Source organism: Mustelus asterias, chromosome 12, assembly GCF_964213995.1.
Source record: "Mustelus asterias chromosome 12, sMusAst1.hap1.1, whole genome shotgun sequence".
Classification (NCBI taxonomy): domain Eukaryota; kingdom Metazoa; phylum Chordata; class Chondrichthyes; order Carcharhiniformes; family Triakidae; genus Mustelus; species Mustelus asterias.
In genome coordinates this window covers 66,459,527-66,467,498 of record NC_135812.1, presented here as the reverse complement: position 1 = coordinate 66,467,498, position 7,972 = coordinate 66,459,527, and the positions used below count along the sequence as shown (strand labels likewise).

General features: G+C 41.9%; 1 protein-coding gene across 45 annotated transcripts in view; it reads left to right on the top strand.

Annotated features, from left to right (window-relative positions):
* The window catches only part of gas7b (growth arrest-specific 7b), a 718,490-nt gene that overhangs the window by 182,618 nt on the left and 527,900 nt on the right, over positions 1–7,972 (top strand). The window lies entirely within an intron of this gene.

Below are 7,972 nucleotides of genomic sequence, written 5' to 3'. Positions count from 1 at the left end.
TGCGCTGACTCTGGGATTGATGTGGAGATGCCGGCGTTGGACTGGGGTAAACACAGTAAGAAGTTTAACAACACCAGGTTAAAGTCCAACAGGTTTATTTGGTAGCAAAAGCCACACAAGCTTTCGGAGTTCCAAGCCCCTTCTTGGAGCTCCGAAAGCTTGTGTGGCTTTTGCTACCAAATAAACCTGTTGGACTTTAACCTGCTGTTGTTAAACTTCTTTCTGGGATTGAAGCCAGATCGCTTGGGTGAGGTAGGTTTCTCAGAGGACACACCGGCTGCAGTACAACTGCAAATTGAGGTGATATTTTGAACCTCCCGGGTGTTTTTTGTTTTAAACAGCAGCAGCATGTGCTGCTGAAATTGCAATTGATTGTATGGAGTTGTATCTGTGAATAGTTCTAGGTGCGGGGAAAATTGAAATGTGCAAGACTGAGATGGACGGGTTGTTGTTGGACGAGGGGGATTGATCAAAGTGTTGGAGTTGGAAGTACAGATCAGCCATGATCTGGTTGAATGAGGAACCGGCTCCAGGTCCTTCAGCAACAACATGTATGTAAAAAACAAGTCTCAACCCACTTTACAAGAGTGTTATAAAGTAAAATTTGACAGGGTGTCAGGCGCCCATGAGCTTGGTCAAATAGGTAGATTTCACGGAGTGTCTAAAAGGAGGAAAGTGAGGTAGAGCAAGAAGCTTAAGGAAGGAATTCCAGAGCTTGGCAGATCGGCAGCTGAAGGCATGTTACCAATAGTGGAGCGATTAAATTTGGGATGTGCAAGAGGTCAAAATGACACTAATGTGGATATCTTGGAGGGTTTGGGGGCTGGAGGAGAATACAGAGATAATGAGGGGCAAGGGCATGGAGGGATTTGAAAACGAGTGTGAGATATTTTAAATCAAGATGGGGTTTGATGGAGAGCCAGTGCAGGTCAGTGACACAGCGGTGAGGAGAGAACAGGATTTGGTGAGTCTAAGGACATGGGCAGCAGAGATTTGGATGACCTCAAGAGTAAAAGATAACATTTGGGAGACCAGCTAAGGTGGGAATAGTCAACTTTAAGGGCAACAAAGGGCAATGAGCAGGGTTCCATCTTTGTATCAATGGAAAACAGACTTGAAATGTGCATGGATGCAATGGTAACATTTTAACTGGGTAATCAGGATTTGATTTAATTTCTGAAATGATTAACACCATGTCTAATATGACTAATTTTTTTCAAATGCTAAAATAATCCAATTGATCATTGTGTAGTGTATTGTAAACACAAAATTGAGTAATTTTGATGTAATTAGGAAGTGTGTTTTTCCATTAATATTCCTGCTAACAATATAAATAGATGCTGGAGAGTGTTCATCTGCATGAACATAAATCTCAGACCTGTAGAACTAATGATACATAATCACTTTATATTGACATATTATTGGTGTCGTTTAAGACTCAGATTAGCAATCTGACCTCTCACAGGTTCACACTTTACTGGATATCCAGGTAGTCCACTGGACCAGCTGGACACCTTATAAAATAAATTAGAGTTATTATAGCACCATGTGAATTCTCAGGGCATCAAGTGCTACTGACCAGGAAGCAGAGGTCATCTGTTTTCATAAAGTTCTATTACTTGATTTGGATACAACCCTCAACAGATTATATCACCAGTCGGAGATGAATCCAAAGTTTTAAATAGTGTTCACATGGTCCAATGGTTCCCCTAGACATATTTTAAACCACACAGTCTAATTAATGTCCCATCGAATCCTGCATAGGCTGTCACCTGCTCTGTCATAACATTGTAAAAGAACAGTAGGGGGCAGCAAAGCTCTCTCTGGGCATTAGGTGGGCAATGTACTGGCAGCAACGCATCTGCTCTGCGCTAATAAATCTATAGTTACTTATCTTAGCTGATTATTGTGACTGTAGCTTTTCCTACAGCATTTTAAGCTTTTGGTTTCAAAATGGAAGTAGGCTAAGTGGTAGTGAGCATTGAATTCTATAGTTAGTGCAAAGTTTCCACAGAGTCAAGAACAAGAAAACCACAAATTCTGGAAATATGAAGCAGAAATCATTAATTCTAGAAATACAGTGCAAGTTCTTCAGCATTTACAAAGACAAAATATATGATTGATACTTTGGGTATAAACTCTTTGAAGGGAACTTGTCTGAAACATTAAGGTGCCATTTGTTAATTTAATGGATTGGCTTTGCATTTCCTGCAATTTCTATTTTTGCTAAAAATGCAGCAGTCGGCATTTGTCTGTGATGCAAAATTTAGAAAATTACTTTAATAACCAACTAAATTAAATTTAAAATTACATTTGCAAATTTCAATCACAAAGATTAAACTCTTAACAGAGGATGGAAACATAATATAATTATATCTTTGTGGACCTGACTGCATATTAATTTATATTCACCAACATGAGTCTTATAAATTATATACGTTGCTAGTCGAATGATTTCTATCAGCTATTTTCCCAAAAGGTCTGCTGTGAGAAGGCCAAGTAGCAAGCAATTTGTTAATAATGGCCTCTGCTCAGTCCTGTTTCACATTCTATGAACCCAATGGTCAAATTACATCTATACAGCTTTTTTGACACAACTTTTGGCCCAATAAATTTTGTTTTTGACAAGCATGTATCCCCTTCCATCCTTCTTGGCAACTTCATCACCCTTGAGCGCATCAACGTACCAGCCACATTATTAGAATTCTCAAAAGTCTAACACATGCTGTGCACCCAGCAGAAAACTTTGTGAAGGAAATACTGCCAGCAAAAGAGCGTGAGTTGTGAAAGTGTTACCATTTTCCTCCTGGTTGTTTAACCTTATTTTCACATAATGAAAATATGCCATAATCGTGGAAACAGCTTTCTTAGGCGACTGACCCTTATTGATAGAGCAACCTCCAAGGAACACTGGATTGACCTTCTCAAATATGAGTTTCCCCAGATCAGCTGTGCAATTACCGTGCTACTATTTTAGACATGCTGTCTTTCATAGTTTTTGTACTCCTTACCAGTATGATGTTACAACTTCTACAGTTCTTTAAATAACTGCAGATCTAATCTAAATTGAGAGGAAAATCTTTAATTTTACAAAAAGCAGTTAAATAGCTGTTGTGAGCAATATTTTTACAAGCATTTCATTAACTTTGCTGAATAATAAAATTGGAAAGCAAATATTAATTTTACAAATCATTGCAAGTAGTTTAATTGCAATAAAGGACTCTCCATATACTTACTCGTGTGTCTTAGCGCAAAGGATTACTTTCAAAGGTGAGTGACAACAACTCTGAACTCAAGAGGTGAGGTGAGAGTGGACACAAACGCTGCATTTAACCGAGTATGGCATCAAGGAACCCTAGCAAAATTGAAGTCAGTGGGAATCAGTGATAGAAATTCTCTGCTGATTGGAGTCATGCTTAGCACAAAGGAAGACAGTTGTGGTGGTTGATGATCAATCATCTCAATTGCAGGACACCACGACAGGAGTTCCTCAGGGTAGTGTCCTAGGCCCAACCATCTTCAGCCACTTCATCAATGACTTTCTGTCCACCATAAGGTTCGAAGTGGGAATATTTGCTTATGAGTTCACAATATTCAGCACCATTCACGACCCCGCAAATAGTGAAACAGTCATGTCTATGTGCGGAAAGACCAGGACAACATTCAGGCTTGGGCTGATAAATGGTAAGTGACACTCATCCTACACAAGTGCCAGGCAATGACCATCTCCAACAAGAGAGTCAAATCATCTCTCCTTGATATTCAATGGCATTACCATCACTGAATCCCCAACTATCAACTTCCTGGAGATTACCAGAAGCTGCACTGAATCAGCCATCTGAGTACGATGGCTACAAGACCAGGCCAGAGTCTGGGAATTCTGCTGCGGATAAGTCACCTCATGATTCTCTAAAATCTGTCTACCATCTTAAAGGCACAAATCAGGAGTGTGATGGAATATTCTATTTTTCTGGATGAATATAGCTCCAACAATACTCAAAAAGCTTTGCACCATTTAGGAAGAGTAAACACTTGATTGCCACTCTATCTAACACCTCAAGCATTCACTCTCTCCACTACCAACCCACAATGGCAGCAGTGTGTATTATCCATAAGGTCCACTGTGGCAACTCACCAAGACACCTTTGACAGCAACTTCCAAACCTGCAACCTCTACCATCGAGAAGGACAAAGGCAGCAGATACATGGGAACACCACCACCTGCAAATTCCTTGCGAAGATATATACCATCCTGATTTGGAAATATATTGTTGTTCCTGGATCAATATCCTGGAACTCCCTTCCTAACAGGGACAAAGAACAAAGAAAATTACAGCGCCAGAACAGGCCCTTCGGCCCTCTAAGCCTGCACCGACCATGCTGCCCGACCTAACTAAAACCCCCTACCCTTCCGGGGACCATATCCCTCTATTCCCATCCTATTCATGTACTTGTCAAGATGCCCCAAAGGATTGTGCATGTCCCTAGACCACATGGACTCTAGCGTTCAAGAAGGCAGCTCACCACTACTTTCTCAAGGGCAGTTAGGGATGGGCAATAAATACTGGTCGAGCCAGTGACCCATACGTTCAATTAACGAATAAATAAAAACAAAAGAAAAGTCTACCTTTTTTCTGGTCAGAATATTCTCAGAGAAATACTGTGTGCAAGGTGACCAACATTTATGCTGCTGGTAAGCTCGCTAAACAGTGTGACATGCTTCAGACACACCAGGTATCTCCAAAATACAATTCAACAGGACTTCAAACTAGTTTTATTAAGAAGAAAACTTAATAGAAACTAGAACAAAGTAAATGTTGCTAAATTGCAGCAGAATAATACTTAATTTCTCACTACTTAAAACCAATTTTAAAATGAATTATTGTCTTGGAATCATTAATCATTCTCATACATATCTGACTATGAGGAAAAAATGATATTTCAGCCTAATCTCTGTAGTCCCAGATCATTAACTGACTAATAAAGGAGGAATTTACATTTAATTGAGAATGACACTCTAACTACATATAATTATATATATATATATATATACATATATTTTATACATATGTACATATATCCCTTTTAAAGACAGAGCTAGCACTGAAAAAATAAACATGTTAACTACTATATGTAGCTGTCAGCTAACTTAGTGTTCAGCCATGCATCTGTTTTAAGAATGTAACCAAGTTGTGAGCTTGGCTTGTTGGACTCCCGGTTATGGTAAACAAACACAATTAATGGCTTGACTCTTTCTGAGGGTCAGGGAATCAATATTAAGCATGTCATTTTGTGAACATTCATTAAGCAAGTCCCTTATTTAGACATGAGCTATCCCATTTTGACTCAGTTCAGAAGTTTTATTATCTTCGGAGCATCCTCCCCCTCCACAGTACGTTGGATGATGAAATCACCCATTGCCTGGCAAAAACAAGCTCAGCATTCAGCAGACTCACCCACAGACTTTGGAGACAACATGGAGTTTATTTCAAAACAAAGATCAAAGTTCTCTGGGCAGTGGTTCTCACCCTCACTTTACTATGACTGTGAGACATGGACAACCTACTGCGCCACATGCATTCACACACAAAGCTACTAGACACATTCTACATTGGCTGCCTTAGAGCACTCTGCAACATCAAGGGGCTGGATAAAATCCCTAACTCTGAAGTTTAGACAAGGTTCTGCATATCTGGTCTTGAGAGCTTGCTGATTAGAGCTCAGTTTCACAGGGTCAGCTGGTTTGCATGAAGGATTCCTGCCCAGCAAAGGTGGTATTTGATAGTCGGCTGAGCGTGGGAAATGGCATCATGATGTCCGAAACACAAAGACATTCTGAAAGCCAATCTCGGAGTCTGTATGTTAGGTCCAACAGAGGGAGGGGAGATCCAAATGGAGAAGTCTTAGCAACCTCGACATTTGAAGGAGCACAGAGCCAGATACCTACAGGACAAGTGAGCACGGCGCAAAACCGGTGCCTTCACCCATCTGTCCAACAGTGACTTCCTACCTATTAGTTACAATCAGATCTGCAAATCAAGATTTTGTTTAACATCATATTTGAAATTACACAACTTGGACAGTGAACAATTGGACTCTTTGCTGAACACTAATCCATCGAAGCAGTGGGATAATCCATCATCCTCGTTTGAAGTGCCTGGCTAGTAGCCAGTGATGTGGAATTTCTCCAATACTGAATAATATACCATTGCAGGAACAGCCACAACATTTCAAAACAAAAAATCAACATTAAAGGCTGAATTTTCCCACTCTGGCAGGATCTTGACAGAAACTTGATAGAGCCTTTTGTGTTCAGCTGGGGGCAGCCACCATCTACTCGCTGGAGCCTGTCTGACTGGCCCAAGTGAAGCTGCCTCGATTCATTTTTAAAACTGGCCTGCACACTCCTCCTAGTGATGGACTGCTGCAAATAGTTTAGAGACAATGGGCGGAATATTATGAGATTGATTCTAAGTGTCCAGCTAGTCTGAAAATGGGAGAGTTCCTGGTCCTTTTTTGGGTGAGTTTTCACACCCAACCTTAAGCACTTAGTCACTGAAAAAATGATCTGGACCATTTTTAGCTGCTGCAGGCAGTGGGCTGAGCTTAATTTGCCAGTAAGAAGTTTAACAACACCAGGTTAAAGTCCAACAGGTTTATTTGGTAGCAAAAGCCACACTAATCTCTGTAGTCCCAGATCATTAACTGACTAATAAAGGAGGAATTTATATTTCATTGAGAATGACACTCTAACTATATATAATTATATATATATATACATATATTTTATACATATGTACATATATCCCTTTTAAAGACAGAGCTAGCACTGAAAAAATAAACATGTTAACTACTATATGTAGCTGTCAGCCAACTTAGTGTTCACATTAAGCAGGCGTTTATCTCCCAGAAAACAGTGTTCAGCCATGCATCTGCTTTAAGAATGTAACCAAGTTGTGAGCTTGGCTTGTTGGACTCCCTAGTGTGGTGGCTTTTGCTACCAAATAAACCTGTTGGACTTTAACCTGGTGTTGTGAAACTTCTTACTGTATTTACCCCAGTCCAACGCTGGCATCTCCACATCTTAATTTGCCAGCCAGCCTGTAGAGGGAGCTAGTGCGCATGTGCAGACTGATTCAGCACATGCTCAATAGCAACTGCAGGGGTCTCAGACAGAGCTCTCAGGCCCCAGCTACTGCAGGCAGACTCAACCAGCTACCCCCCACCCGCAATCACGGGGCCTCTTGGCCAATTGCGGGCCCCACAACGCATGGACAGGCCCCCCACCTCACAACCCCATCTGTGGTCCAACCCTGCCCGCCATCCTGCACAACCCCACCTTGCATCACCCCCTGCACGACCGCTCTCTTGCATACCCCCCCCCCCCGCAGAGCTCCTCCCTGCATGACCACCCCATCATACCCCATCATAGCCTCACTCAGACCCACCTCCCATTCAGGCCCCACTCCCTTGGCACTGCCCTGTCACACTTATGGTGCCCAACTGGGCCCTGCCAGGGTGCCAGGTTGGCATTACCAGGCTGGCACTGCCTAATGGGCACTGCCCAGCCATGCTCGTAACCATCCGGGGGCTTCAGTGGACTCCGATCCCCCTGGCATGGCCATGGCACCTGGTCTCCACTATTGCAGAGCAGTAGTGATTCTCGCTGGCAAGGGGGGGAGTATCCATGAGGCCGGAGGCAGCCGTGCCAAACGCGCTAATGTCATTTAAATGAAATTAAGACATTAATATGCTAATAAGCTTTGCGCTCAGAAAGGGCACAAAGCTGTTCTTGCCGGAAAAACAGAGCCAGGAAGACATCAAACCAGAATCAGATTTTTGACCTCGCACGTCAACTTCCTGGCTCACCACAATGATTGACCAGCACAGCTAGCCGGTAATCCCGTATCCAAGGTGTTTCCACTTGTGGGGAGAGAAGAGCAAAATTAGAAGTGAGAACTCAAGTGGGTAA